Source organism: Podarcis vaucheri (genome assembly GCF_965113315.1).
Source record: "Podarcis vaucheri genome assembly, chromosome: 2".
Classification (NCBI taxonomy): domain Eukaryota; kingdom Metazoa; phylum Chordata; class Lepidosauria; order Squamata; family Lacertidae; genus Podarcis; species Podarcis vaucheri.
The window spans coordinates 38,140,073-38,154,728 of record NC_138760.1 but is presented as its reverse complement, the minus strand read 5'-3'; the positions used below and the strand labels follow the sequence as shown (position 1 = coordinate 38,154,728).

Sequence of the window (14,656 nt, the reverse complement as noted above, 5' to 3'; positions counted from 1 at the left end):
GTGGTGTGGTGGTGAGGTTGAGGCTGCAGGGGTGCCCTGGTCTAGCCAAGTCTGTGTTCCTCCTGTCCCTGTGCCCACACAATCCTGACCTTGCAGCCACCCTGCCCATCTCCATCTAGGTCAGCTTCATTGAGGATGGCAGTGTCAGGAGGGAGGCTCCTCAGTGCAGTCCAGCCACACAAGCTGCTACTGCTTTCCCCTAAATGTATTTCGTATTTCTCCAAACCCCAAGGGTTATCCCAGACATGCCGACACCTCTCTTCTGTTTCTCGGCAGTCCCATTTGGGCTGCATAGCTGATGGCGCTCGGCACTAGAGTTTGTTTTTTATGAGATTTATAAACCTGCCCATCACCAAACGGTCCCAGGACAGGGTTCATACATTATTAAAATCAAATTAAATGCAATCTAGGCAGAAACGTACCTGCCATCTAAAACATTAAACCTACTGCAAGTGATGGACAGAGTTTGCCTGCTTTTGCTTGGGATGTCCTTAAACCGTGGAGTGTTGTCAGAACTTCAGGACCTCCCCTGAACTGGCCCCTTTTCCAGGGGTTTATTAGAGCAGGTGAATGTTGTGATCTCCGTTATCTGCTTCTTACTTATCTGAAGTTATTGATTATTCCATAGTATATGTTGTCCATGAGCTTTTTAGAAGTGTTGTTGCTACAACACGTCAAACTTTTCATATTCGCAAATTCTGGATGTCCTTCAGAATGTCTGGGTGTCGAGAGAACATTGTGTCAAGCAAGTGTTATCGCCACACTTTCCAGTGCAGTTCCCCATCACTTTATTGCCAAAAAGCCAGTTTAGGGCAGTGGGGTTTGTTACGCAAGAGCAGCAAATCAACTTTGAGTGTGCTTGTCTGGATTTTCTGCAATGTGATTGAATTCCCCTTGAGCTTAGCACCAGCAGAACTGAAGAATTCAGAGACCATCAATTTGTTTGGAGTTCCAAAAACAAACACACAACAAGCTCAGAGTCCTGCTGCACAAACCAGGTTACTCTCCCCTTGCCAGCTTTCTTAATTTCAGGGGAAGTCACTTCATTGTTGCCACTGCTAAACATATGTGAATTGGAAATCCTAGCTGATCTACCTCAAATTACCCAGAGATCTACCACTAGATCATGATCTCCCTTCTGCCTACCCCTAGTCTACAGAAGAGAAGATATATATACTGGTTAAGCAGTAATTCCTCTCCCTGTGGAATCTTGGGGCTGGTAGTGTTCTGTAGGCGGGTATTTAGAACGTCTAATGGGATTTTTGCACACTGTGAATCCCAGGATTCTTTGGGAGGGGGCAGCTATCACAGTTCAGCTAATATAAAGCCAATCTCTGTATGTAACGTAGATGTTGCCTGCAGGCCTGTGAAGGATGTCTCCCCAAGTTTTTCTTTTCTTAATGCTCCTGAGGGAGAGAATTGGGGAAGGCACTTTCACAGATCAGGGGTGTCCCCTTTGAATAAGACAATGGGTGCTATTGAGATTCGGAGTGCCTGTGACATTGCGTTGCAAGCTCAAGGTGTTCCAACTGGGTGTGAATTATAGAGACTGCATCCCAGTGCATTGTAGAGCCAGTGCTCTTGAATCAGAAAACAATGCATCAAGCCTTTTCTCGGAGGTGCCCTTTCCCCAGGTTCTGACCACTTGTTGTCAGTCATGGCACTCTGGTGCTCTGCAAGCAGAGCTGAAGGGTTCTTCTGGCTGGATTTCCAAAGTCCCAGCAACGTACTGACCTCAATTTAATTCTGTATTTAGAAATGGAGATGGCACCCTCGTTCTCTTTATCCTGTCCTTGGCTGGTGTGTGTGTGTGTGTGTGTGTGTGTGTGTGTGTGTTGCAACTTGGCACTTAAGAAGATGCTACTGTTTAGCCCTGGAATAGTGTATATTTTAGAGCTAGGTGAATTGATCTTTGCATTTGCCCTTAAGAAGTCGCCTCTTTTGTATTTTATTTTTTGCAGGTTAAGGGGCTGCTGTGAGATACAGGGGACAGTGAGATGAGGAAAGAGGTGAACAATCTGGCCCCAGCCCAGCAAAGCACTCAAGTATGATTATTAACATTATGCTTGTGAATAATCCCATTGAAGTCTGTGCTTAGTTTAAGCACATGCGTAAGTGCTTTGCTGGATAGGAACCAGGGTGCGCTGTACCTTAGAGCAAGGTCAAAGAGTTATAGCGCACCTTTAGCAAATTTCACAAGGGCGACCTTTTTTGGTCCGTATGAACCAGTCATTTATTATTAGTATTTTATTCAAAGAATTTCATTTATAAAAAGGTAGAGTGACCAAAAAAGAAAAAGAAAAAAGTGAGTGAGAATGGAAAAAAAGGGGGGGATACTCCATTACATTTCCATACATTAGTATATAGATATTTATAATCTTTTTATCCTAATACACACATAGTTATCGATAACCAAATATATTCTGTGTAAACTCATTCCAAATATTGTATTTATCCAAAGAGACTCTGCATCTATAAGCTGCCCATTCATATGTTGTCAATATTGTCATGTTGTCAGGTCATTGATTAAGGGGAATTGTATCTTTATGCTTCCAGTTCATCAGTATCTGCCTCTTGGCCACCATTAGGGCGCATAGAATCCATTTCCATTTTGGGGCACACTGTGATATCGCAGCCCCCCCCAAACCACCTTTTTTTAGGGCGAGTTCTCAGCATTAAATTGTGCACTTAAAATGGCCACTGTACTCTTGCGCAGGGAAATGGGATGTTCCTGTTTTTCGGGACACTTGTGGTGTATGCACACACACACATGCCCCCATAGCTCAAATGACATTTCATGTATGATATGTTCAGGGAATCATAACATTACTTTTGTTGTTCATTTCTGGTTTTCGATCTATCTCTCTGGCTCTGGATCTTCATCTTAGCATTGAGTAGCAAACTTGATGTTATGAAGGAACCATGGAGTTTCCAACCTCCTTTTCACTGTCTAACATTAATATGCTCAAACCACCTTGCTCTGGTGAGCAACCTGGCCGCTGAATTCTGCACTAGCTGAAGTTTCCAAACCATCTTCAGAGGCAGCCCTATTCTTCTTCTTCTTCTTTGGTGATCACTCATAGTCGAGTAAGATTGTCTTCCATAAACACGGTTTTAACAATGAGTCGTAAGGGACTGTGGAGGCCAATTCTGGATCCACACATCCTTCCACAGTGGGGACATTGGTTTCCGGGCAGGAGTTGATCATGGTGAGAGTTTGCCAAGCATGCCTTCCTCTTAGCACGTTTCTCCCTTGCTTCCTGAGTTGCGTCCTGGGTGTCTTCAAAGCCCATGACACCTTTGGTAAAGGCTGTTCTCCGGTTGGAGCGCTCGCAGGCAAGTGTTTCCCAATTGTCGGTGTTTATACTACATTTTTTGAAAATTTGCCTCGAGACAGTCTTTAAACCTCTTTTGTTGAATACTAGCATTAGGCTTCCCATTTTTAAGTTTGGAATAGAGAAGTTGCTTTGGAAGACGATAATCAGGCATCCGCACAACATGACCTGTCCAACAAAGTTGATGTTGATACTGGCGATCTTTGCTTCTTCCAGTACACTGGTATTAGTTTGCCTGTCTTCCCAAGTGGTGTGCAAAATGTTTTGGAGACACTGTTGATGGAATCTTTTGAGGAGTTGGAGATGGCGTTTATAAGCGGTCCATGTTTCACAAGCATACAGTAAGGTTGGTAGTACAATAGCTTTGTAAACAAGCATTTTGGTTTCCTTGCGAATGTCCCAGTCGTCAAACACTCTGCACTTCAATCGGCAGGAAAGCCACAAAAGACCAAAGTCTGTCCCTGCTTCTGTGATACTTGAACGTTGGCTCTTCTTCTGTTAAAGATTAAGTCCTGGTGTCAAGCAGGCTGGTTCCGGTGTGCATAACTCTTCTCACTAGACAGAGGTAGCCTTGAAGCTGAAGATGGAGCCACAAAGCAGCTGAAGCATGATGCAGGAGTTTCTGTAGTGTTAGTGGTGCATCAAATCTGATACAGAAGAAACTTATTAGCCTCTATGGGGAGAAAGTGCTGCCTACAATGTGTTTAAATGTCCTTGAAGTGAAATTAAAATGGGCGAATCTTGGATTTAAGAGACTCTGGGCCTCTTTTTTTTTGGGTGTGTTTTTTAACTGGTCTCAGGTAGTTGATGCCATAATCACCATGAATTATTGATCACAGGGCTAAAAATACTTGGAAATTCACAGCAATGAATAGAAGAGCCTTTCCTACCAGCCCGGCCCAGCCCAGGCAGGGGGGCTGGAGTGTGTAAACTTGAGTATGTCATGCCACGATGCCTTCACAAATTTGATGTAGTCACAATAACTGCGAATGTCAGTTCTGAGAAGGTATCAGGTGTCTGTTTGTATTGGCCTCAATGCCTTCTCCATTTCCCCATGCTGAGGTTGAGGAAGATCAGGCAGGCACTAGGACCTAGGAACTACCTCCTAGCTTAAGACGCTTGAGAAACTGGCCCAGGATAGTAGCATCATTTAGCTCCCACCTTTTCTCCTTGCTGAGAGCCAGATATTTCTTCCCCTTGCTTCTGCTATCCCAATACAACTCCTATACGTCCCCGTGGCAGGCCCCCTTTTGCCCCATATGTGCTGAGGACCGACATGTCTTATGCCCATGCAATGTGGCAAGAAATATGAAGCCTGCATTGTAATAGCACTGATACGCATCACATTTCCTGCTGGCAGAATGGGAGATCTCTGTTCACATAATCTGGATCCTCCCTTTTCTTAAGTTTGATGCTTCTAATTTGTTATTGCTTAGTCGTTTAGTCGTGTCCGACTGTTCGTGACCCCATGGACCAGAGCACTTCCACTGCCTCCCGCAGTCTGGTCAAACTCATGTTCGTAGCTTCGAGAACACTGTCCAACCATCTTGTCCTCCGTCGTCCCCTTCTCCTTGTGCCCTCCATCTTTCCCAACACCAGGGTCTTTTCCAGGGAGTCTCCTCTTCTCATGAGGTGGCCCAAGTATTGGAGCCTCAGCTTCACGATCTGTCCTCCCAGTGAGGGCTGATTTCCTTAAGAACGGATAGGTTTGATCTTCTTGCAGTCCATGGGACTCTCAATGCTTCTAATAACAAGGGGTTATGTACACAAGGGTAGCTGCGGCTAGAAGCCCTGCAACCCTCGCCAAGGGTAGGAACCGCCTGTGGCTGTTTGGTGCGCAAGCCTAGGCTGTCAGGGCTGGCCCAAAACATTTTACCGCCTGAGGCGCAAAGGACAAGATGGCGCTCCCCCTCCGCCATTCGTTGTACAAAGGCCAACCAGATGGACAGTTAACTCTTAATTCAATGTCCGTGTTGAGACAGCATCCTTTGCCACACCTGAGGGCAGCAAGTTAACTTATGGAGAACAGGGCAGCCACCTTACATGGCTCAGTCCTGCAACAGAGGGGAATGTCTGGTGGTTCAGAAGGAATAGCTGGGGAGGAGGCAGCTGCTATTGCCACCAAAGCCCTCAGTGGCCTCACTGCATCTGAAAGGGTGTGAAGGAGGGTGGCACATCAAACAGGCCACAGTTTACTGTAATTCTAATTCCTGTTCCTAGTGAATTAATAAGGACCTTGATGTACTACTGAATTGTCCTGGCTGTTTTCTCCTTTGGGTTCCCCACTTAGGCCTTAAAAGCATATCCTCTTTTCTTTCTTTTTTTTCCTGTGCAAAGCTCAGATGCATACTTGAGTACTGAACCTTTTATTATCAAATTTTCATTAAAAGTTTTCTGCGTAAAATACAGGAACATTCAAACTAATCTAAAGAGGGGGTGGGGAATGAAAGAGCAGAAGTAAAGAGAAAAGAATAGAAGGGAGGGGGGATGTTAAAAAGAATGCAGAGCCCTCTGTCAACAATACATTTTAACTTTTATTCTATGTTATGAGGGTGGACCCTCCCAGCTCTCACCTGGGATCCTCGCTGTCTTCTGCCTAATCTCCCACCTTGAAATATCTTCTCTTTGAAAGCCTATCCTCAATGCTAGGCCATCCATATTGTTTTCCTTTTAGGAAGCAGCCTTATATCATGTTTAAGACTCTTTGGCCATCTAGCCCAATATTGTCTCATCTGACCTACGGGACCTTTCTTAGGAACTCAGACCAGTGGCGTAGCGTGGGGGGTGCAGGGGGGGCCGGCTGCACCGGGCGCAACATCTGGGGGTTAGGGTTAGGGGGCGCAAATCCACGGGTTAGGGGGCGCAAATTACTTGCCTTGCCCCGGGTGCTGACAACCCACGCTACGCCACTGACTCAGACAATGGGGCCTACCCGCTATCTCACCTAATCTCCCTAACTAGAGATACCAGTGACTGAACTGGGTGCCTTCTGCAGCCAACACATGTGGTCTACCACCGAGTTATGGCCCTTCCTTGGTGTCAGGTATGAAGGCGGGGGAGACCTACCTGCAATGCTTCAAGGTGCTCTTATTTTCTATTTGGCTGGCTGGTTCCTAAAAAATCAAAATGAGGTGAATGAGGGGAGGGAACAAAAGAGGCAAAGTTGGCCTTACATTGGGGTTGTCCATCTCTTTGCTTTGCCTTGGACATTTAACAGCAGCCAGACTGAGGACACCATTTAGGGAGAAGGAGGTTGGGAGCAGGCACTTCTGGTCTTCAGGCTGCATGTGATAATTCCTCAGGAATATCCATGTCTCTTGTCACGAAGTATTCTAATTTATCGCAATTTTATTAAAGCCAAAAAGAGTGAAAGGAAAGGAGGAAGCGTGGAAAAGAAAGAAAAGCCCACCAGCTCACATTCGCAATGCAATAACCATCAGTTCATCCGTCTTAGTTTACACATAAAGCTCGATCTATGTCATCCAAATGTCCAGATAGGTATCCAAGTGAAGTTAGCCTTTATAAAAAGTGGTTTGAAATGCAGCAAGGGCATTGAGGTCTTCTGATAGCAGACATTTAGCCTTCCAGGTTTGAAGTAGAAATCTCTTAGCGGCCCATAATGGTTCTCAACACCCTTTTTCATTGTTATGAAGTATACAAGTAACAAAAACAAATGCTCTTTGACAGATTCCAGATATAGGCTCCAAGAGCAGATCTTCAAACCTTGCACTACCAACCTAAAAATCTACCCGCCCCCCCAGCGCATGCATTTAAAAGAGTCTGAAGCAGCCCCCCCTCCACCTGACATGCAGAAATGAAGGCGCTGAAAAATTTCCCCCATCATTTTGTCTCTGTGCCAGGGGAAATTGATACAGTGGTACCTCGGGTTAAGAACTTAATTTGTTCTGGAGGTCTGTTCTTAACCTGAAACTGTTCTTAACCTGAAGCACCACTTTAGCTAATGGGGCTTCCCGCTGCTGCTGCGCCGCCACCGTGCGATTTCTGTTCACATCCTGAAGCAAAGTTCTTAACCCGAGGTACTATTTCTGGGTTAGCGGAGTCTGTAACCTGACGCGCCTGTAACCCGAGGTACCACTGTATTTGCTTGGAATGCATGTTTTACATGCATTATATTCAGTGCTCTTTTTCAGGGGGTACACTCAAGGGTACACAGTAATGGCACCTCTTTTTCATTGTTAAAAAGTGTGGCGCTTACTGTAACGACTTCACGGCGAGTATCGGCACCTATTTTTCTAGAGAAAAAAAGCACTGATTATATTAGATGCAAAGTCTACTGCAAGGATAGCCAACCTGTTGCCCTCCAGAGGCTGGGCTAAAACTCCCATCATCCCTAATGAGCCAGGGGTGCAAAGATCCGCCTGGCACGCACCTCCCCGGTTGCCCAGTCCCAGGCACGCAGGAGGGTGGAGCCGTATGCCTGCCATGGCGTCTCGCTGGCTCGGTCACCCCCCGAACTCACGGCACAGAGCCTCCCACAGCAGAAGAGCCTGCTGTGGTGCTTTGACCGATGGGCGGGCTCTTCCTCGGACTCTTGGGCCCTGGACTCTCGGCGTGGCACCCCTGAGAGCCCGGCGCCCGGGTGCCCCACACCCCTAGTGCCTATGGGTAAGACGGCCCTGCTGTCATGTTTTGAACACACATACGATGAACAGAATGCACCAGGGGGGCGGACGGACAGGTTTGCGCTCCCCCCATTTCCTCCTTCCCAACTTTTGCACATTCATCCAGTATACGTGCATGGAGCCTATATGCATGCAGGATTGCATGACTTGGAGACTTAAGCACAAACCAATCACCCTGATTGCACCGCCTTGTGTATATAACTTGCAGAGATGTAGACTCTGTGCATACAGAGCTGATGAATGCATGTGGCTGGGATTGTGTGTTTGTGTTTGAAATCCTCCTTCCTCTCATTGTGTTCATTGCACACTGCTCTAAACCAGTGTTTAAACATGCCACATTTAAGCTAGAGATAAGGATGGAAAATGATCCTCACATTTCAGCAGAGGTGCAAATCTTGAGTATCCAAAGCACCCTACAAATCTTAGGCCAAAGCCTAATACAGCCAACCCTTTAATTGACACATCTGAATGTTTTCTATGGTGTGTGTATGGGGCAGGGGATCAGATATCAAATCCCTAGAGAACTTCAGGGAGTCTCTAGTGCCTCCCCCCGTTAGGATTGACCCACTTGCATTGGTATTATTCCTCCCTCCCCCGGTTGTTTAGTCCAGTGTTTCCCAACCTTTTTTGGGCAAAGGCACACTTGTTTGATGAAAAAAATCTCGAGGCACACCACCATTACAGCCCCGTGACGTCAGCGCGCAGCGTCACGCCGGGAGGGACGCACGAAAGTGTAAGTTTCAATTTTTTCCCCTCCCCCTTGCCGGGGAACCTCCAAGCTTTGGGGGTGGGGGGGGGAGGAGGCAGCAAAGCGAGGCAGGAAGGAGAGCGCGGCTTGGCTGGGTGAGCTTTGGCAGGGCCAGGGAATGAGAGCCGCGAGGCGGGCGCTGCGGACGGAGGCGCTGCCCGCCGAGCTCGCAGGCAGCCAGGCAGGCAGACGGCGAGAGCCCTGTGCTGGGCGGCCTCTCCTCGCCGTCGCCGCCCCGCCTCTCGCCGCCTGACTCACCCGCCTCCCTCCAGGCAACATCTCGCGGCACACCAGGCAACATCTCGCGGCACACTAGTGTGCCGCGGAACAGTGGTTGGGAAACACTGGTTTAGTCTGCTCTTCAGAACTCCTCTCTTCAAAGTGTCACAGAATGGCTGCATTGCTATAATTTGCAACAGCACAGAGTGCTTTCCTGATTTGTGCCCCCTGGGATACGCTGAGGATGATACCTTTCCGTGGAGATAGGCAGCCATGTGATTGTCATCATTAATCCCTGCTCTCCAGGCTGCATATGGATGAACATGTTTTGAGAAGAGTTATAACGCCAGTCGCATTGTGATGGATTTATTGGCTCTCGTTACTTTCCAAAGGAGGCCCTGCCATGAGGCAAGGCGAGGCGGCTGCCTCAGGCAGATGATTTTGGGAGTTGCTAATGGTGGCCGTGTGGGGAGATAGACAGATTGGGCCCATCCAGGACCATAAGGTGGTGCTGTGCAAACCTCATCGAAAGTCATTTCTATGGGACTTGTCCAGAAGAATTTTCTAGTAGAGTGGGTGACATAGTATTTTGTGTGTGTGATGTATTCCTCTCTAGAAAACAACAGAGAAAGCGTGCAGGGTGAAAATCTGATATTGCACTCATTCACTCACCACACACACCCAACTTAAATGCATTAATTCCTGCTCTGTGCATAGAACTTACTGTGCATGTAAAAGAAAAGGATTTACTGTGCATGCATTGTGCACAGAACCAGATACTTTTGTTTAGTGTACAGGTTTGAATTAACGCATGGAAGTCAGGGATGGGACCCCATCTGGCGTTGCCATATTTTGAAGAGCAAAAAAGAGGAGACATTTACTGACTTAACTATGGATTGCTATGATGACTCTACCCATGAAAAAGAGGACATGTCCCATGGACATGAATCTTACTCTCCTATTTCCGCACGTTCCTTCTTCCTCGGTTGTTATTTGAAAAGGGCTTCTACCTTTCTACCGTGTTTCATTCTACTCTTCCTCTAAGAAGCAGCCCAGTTCAGCAGACCTGAGATTATCTTGTTCTCTGCCCCCACCCCAAATATATGAATAGTGAACATTTTCTATAGTGCTTATATAGCAGCCCCATCCATACAGAAAGGGACAGAATCGACAGGCTTGAAGGCTATACAAACTTAACTAAGAGCAAGTCCCATGGAACTCAATGAGGTATACTTCAGACATGCATAGGGAATGTGCTGTGAGTTCCTTCGTACTGGAAGGAAATGCCATAAGCAGACTCTCTTAATCACCTCTGCTGGAACAGCATCAGAGGTAATTATCTCCAGTACAATCATTACAGTTGGTATTAATAGTCGAAAGAACACTTGGGGTGGGGCAGAGAGCACTTTTTATGCACATACCATTACAGATGTGAAGTTGGGTTATATCACCCCATTCATCATTTTTAGCAGTTGCTCAAATTTTAGGAGATCTGCCCCGCAATATGAAGCAAATGTACTGTGAAAAGCGTTTATCCAGATTTTTTTTCTTTTAATTGCCACAAAGCAATTTCTCCTCCTTCAATTATAATTGAAAATAGGAACTTTAACATGAATACTTGGAGGTGCTGCAATTTGGTGAAAGAACACAGAATTATCTGGGTTTCCCATCATTCCTGGCATCCCCAAAGATCTCAGATTGCAACGTTGAGAAAGACCTTTGCCTGAGACCTTGCAGAGTAGACAATATCGCAGAGCTGGTGAGCATCTGACCCTCCCGATTTTGCTGGAATCCCTGACTATTGGCTCTGCCAGCTGGGCTGATGGGAGATGCTTAGTCCTGCCATACCTGGAGAGCCCACAGGTTAGCTACCCCTGCAATATTGAGTGGTTTGACTCTGTGCAAGACAGATTTCATTCATAGGATGAATCACTGACGGTGTATTCTGCACTTTGATTGAGTTACTCCATGTGCGACAGCTCTGTACTTAAATAATAGAAGAATTAAAAGTGCTATGGTTTGGATGCCCCTAAAGCAGGCATGTCCAAAGTCTGTTTTGGGGGCCTAATCCGGCCTGCTGGTCGATTTAATCTAGCCCCTGTAGCAGTAAAATCCTTTAAGAAGCTTAAAAAATTCCTTTAAAAAGTTCAACAATTTCAGTCGGTCCTCATGCATGTTCACTTCATCAAATCTGGCCCTCTTTGAAAAAAGTTTGGGCTCCCCTGCCCTAAAGTGTATAACACAGTCACAACAAGTCCTTTGATGTCAATGTTAGCTGTTGTAACTTGACTATGGAATATTGACTCCACATCAATGTTGGCAAATTCTGTTTTATTAGTGTTGGACATTCTCTCTCTGTGTGTGTGAGAATCAATTGTTCCAGAAACGGAGAAGTTGTTTCAGGAATCATCAGAAGTCTGAGATTGTTTTTTCCTATGCAAGGACATTTTCTGTGGGAACTGTTCTTTGGACATGCGCAGTGTGACAGGAAGTACTGATAACAACGGTTCTATGTACAGTGGTACCTCGGGTTACATATGCTTCAGGTTACATATGCTTCAGGTTACAGACTCCGCTAACCCAGAAATAGTACCTCGGGTTAAGAACTTTGCTTCAGGATGAGAACAGAAATCGTGTTCCAGCGGCGTGGCAGCAGCAGGAGGCCCCATTAGCTAAAGTGATGCTTCAGGTTAAGAACAGTTTCAGGTTAAGAACGGACCTCCGGAATGAATTAACTACTTAACCTGAGGTACCACTGTAATTTGTAGCTGCTTGTAAGTCTCTTGCTTGCGCCTTGTGGGGAGAGAAGCAGAGAGAGAGAGAGACTCGGACTCTTGTTGGACTCTTAAGTATGCCTTTACCATGGTAGTGGTGAAAGATTGCATATATTTGCTACTAATACGCTTTTATACCTGTCAAGTAAACTTCTACACTTGACTGAATCTTTATGGCATCCATGAGTGTTTATTGTCTACTGTGTGTATCTTCAACCCCAAGGAAGGAGCTGCGTTGAGATGTAACTCTGCTGAGTATGGATATTGTGCACACATGCACAGCGAAAGTGATGCTGGACCCATTCCTACTAAATCATCCAGTGTTTCACTTAAGCCAGATGAAGTCTGGGGTCTGGGTGGCACTTAAGAAAACAGTGCAAAAGTTAAGGGGATAGTGCACAGTACATGAAGAGTGCAACACAGATGACCTAATATGTTTGGCTTCACTAATGCAGGGAATGGCTGCCAGATTCAAAAGCACCCCTGCTAGAATATGGTTTGAGACCAACCTAGTTCCAGAGAACGATCTTCAGAGTGTGTGCATGACCTTCTAGTATCCATCTTCTGAAAAGAAATTGGGCGTGGTGGGCAAGTGCTGAGGATTGTGTTGGGAGGCGCCAGGAGTGCAACTATCCTGGGCCCTGCCAATGCCCTGTTTCCTCCAGTTGCTTTTTCAGCTAAGTGCTTGCATCTGTCTAAATGGAGCCCAGCAGGCAAAGGTCCGCCCAGCAAGGGATGTTCTCCCCACAAAGCAGCGCCGTATTTGGAAATCCAGTTTTTAATTACAGTTGGTGCTTCCAAGACTCCTGCTGGCAGCTGACATCTTGCAGCAAAAAGAGAGAGGAAGAGGGATGGAGAGGAAACCAGGATTAGTGACGGCAAGAGAGCAGGAGCCCAGGGCAAAACTGATTCCCGCCCTCTTCCAACCCTGTTAATACTTTGATTATCACTGGCCAAGTTTTTGCCATTAAATTTTTGCATTTCCTTTTCCAAATGCTAACATTTGCGCTTGGGGCATCAAGCTGGTGTTAGCATTGGGGTGGAATGGAATTTTGCTCAGTGAATGTTGGGCCTGCCAACTTGCTCACTGGCCCTCTTCCTCCTCCTCCTGCAGTTGTGCCTTTAAACTGTAACCTTGCATGCAGAAATTCAGCCCATGAGGTTTTCCTGGCACAGAGAGGAATTGTTTGGGACAGGTTTTGCTTGCTTAAATTTCTGCATGCAAGTGTGTTGTAAAATACACAGGAACCAGAGCCAATAAAATAAATAAAATTCTGCATTTCAGGGATGGCTGCGTGTGTATTACATATGTCTACAGCACACATTTCAATGTAGTGTGTGTTTATGTATGTGTGTTGGCAATATTTTCCTGAGAGGTTTCCTGTATCTTGATGGGGGAAAGGTTCACCTGCTGATTTTCTTCCTGCTATGTCACTTTTGAAGATACAAAAAGCTTCAAAGGTGTGTGTGGGGGGGGGGGGTGAGATGACAACCCTAATCAACTTGGATGGCTTTGAGTGGTTGTGGGAAATGAGGATGAGGAATGTGGTTTGGTAGCCTCCCAAAACTTATAAAGATGGATGGAAGAACAATGTTTAATGGCTGGATACAAACTCCATTCAAAGTAAAAATCTAATCAATCTTATTAGAGTTTTAAAATGGTATGATGTACTACATTCTTAACAATTTTTGTGATTTGCTTTGAATTTATAAAATGTTTAGAAAGATGGGCCATTATAGATATATGTAAATATAATGAATAAAACCTAAATAGCCAGGAATGAAATGTGTAATGTGTGTGAGGGCGGTATTCCTCTAACTTTTTTTAATATTTAGAACAGACCCATTAAAATTAATAAACATGACTACTTTGTCATGTTTATTAGGAGTCCATTAGGTCCATTAGGAGTAAAACCTAGTTGAAAACCACCCAGTTTTTCTCACAGCTGAGTTAAATCACAATGGCAGAAGCTGAGAACAGCCAAATGAGGGAGTTGACGCCTCACCTGTTGCATCTTGTGTGAAGAGCAAGGAGGTTAAAAAGAAGTTTTTCAAGCTTCCCCATTCTGTGGGCTGTATGTTGAGAACACCTGTCTGAGCTACACATAGGATTTCATCTAAAGGACCAAAAAAAAAAAAAAAAAAAAAACCAACCCAGGTAATGTAGCACATTCTGGTAAACTCCCTCAGTGGGATGGAAGCCAGCAGAATTCCTCTCAGTCCTTGTGGCTTGGGTAGCATGACCTTGATGCTCTGCATATGTGCTTAGAAGTAGGTCCTCTCAAATGAGTTTGCAAAGAGGCCACTTTGGCAAATAGACAAGGTAGTAATTGGATGAGGCAGAAGAGTTCAACCTTTTCAGACCTGGGACCCACCTTTATATTAACCATGCATTTGGGAACCTGCCGGCTTGCTTGCTTATTAATTTATTTTACCAAAAATGTGTATGGTGTTAGTGCCACTGTTTGGACTTCACCTTAGTTCAGCCTGCAACCCACTCTTGGTTCCCAATAATAATAATAATAATATAATAATAATAATATTTTATTATTTGTAGCCCGCCCATCTGGCTGGGTTTCCCCAGCCACTCTGGGCGGCTTCCAACAAGGATTAAAAATACATCAAAATGTCACACATTAAAAACTTCCCAACCTTCTGCTGCACAAAGATCAGTCTTATTAAATGGTTTAGTAACTCACACAGTTTCGGAAATGCGCAAGGCTCACAGCTAGATTTCATAACTGCTCGTCTTGGCTTTCTGCAGTCTGTTGAAGCAGTTGAATTGGAGCTGGGACACCAAGCTAGAGTGGTTTGATTCGGTTCGGCCATTTCTATGCCGCTCAAAGCCATTTTGGAAAAGGGAACTGAAGGGACCTTTTTGAGGCAGCTGAGAAAGTTGAGCAGAGAGGGCTCTTCAAGCTGCTGGCTGCGACAGGG

The 14,656-nt window shown here is 45.6% G+C and overlaps 1 protein-coding gene across 3 annotated transcripts in view; it reads left to right on the top strand.

The window, feature by feature from the left end:
* Window positions 1–14,656, top strand: part of GRIN2C (glutamate ionotropic receptor NMDA type subunit 2C) — a 95,531-nt gene that overhangs the window by 11,444 nt on the left and 69,431 nt on the right. The window contains exon 1 of one of the 3 annotated variants that reach the window (XM_082211021.1): window positions 11,769–11,816. The exons of the other annotated variants lie outside the window; for them this stretch is intronic. The gene's annotated coding sequence lies outside the window, so the exon portion shown is untranslated. Of the gene's footprint in view, window positions 1–11,768; window positions 11,817–14,656 lie in introns of those variants that run through there. 3 annotated transcript variants of the gene reach the window in all.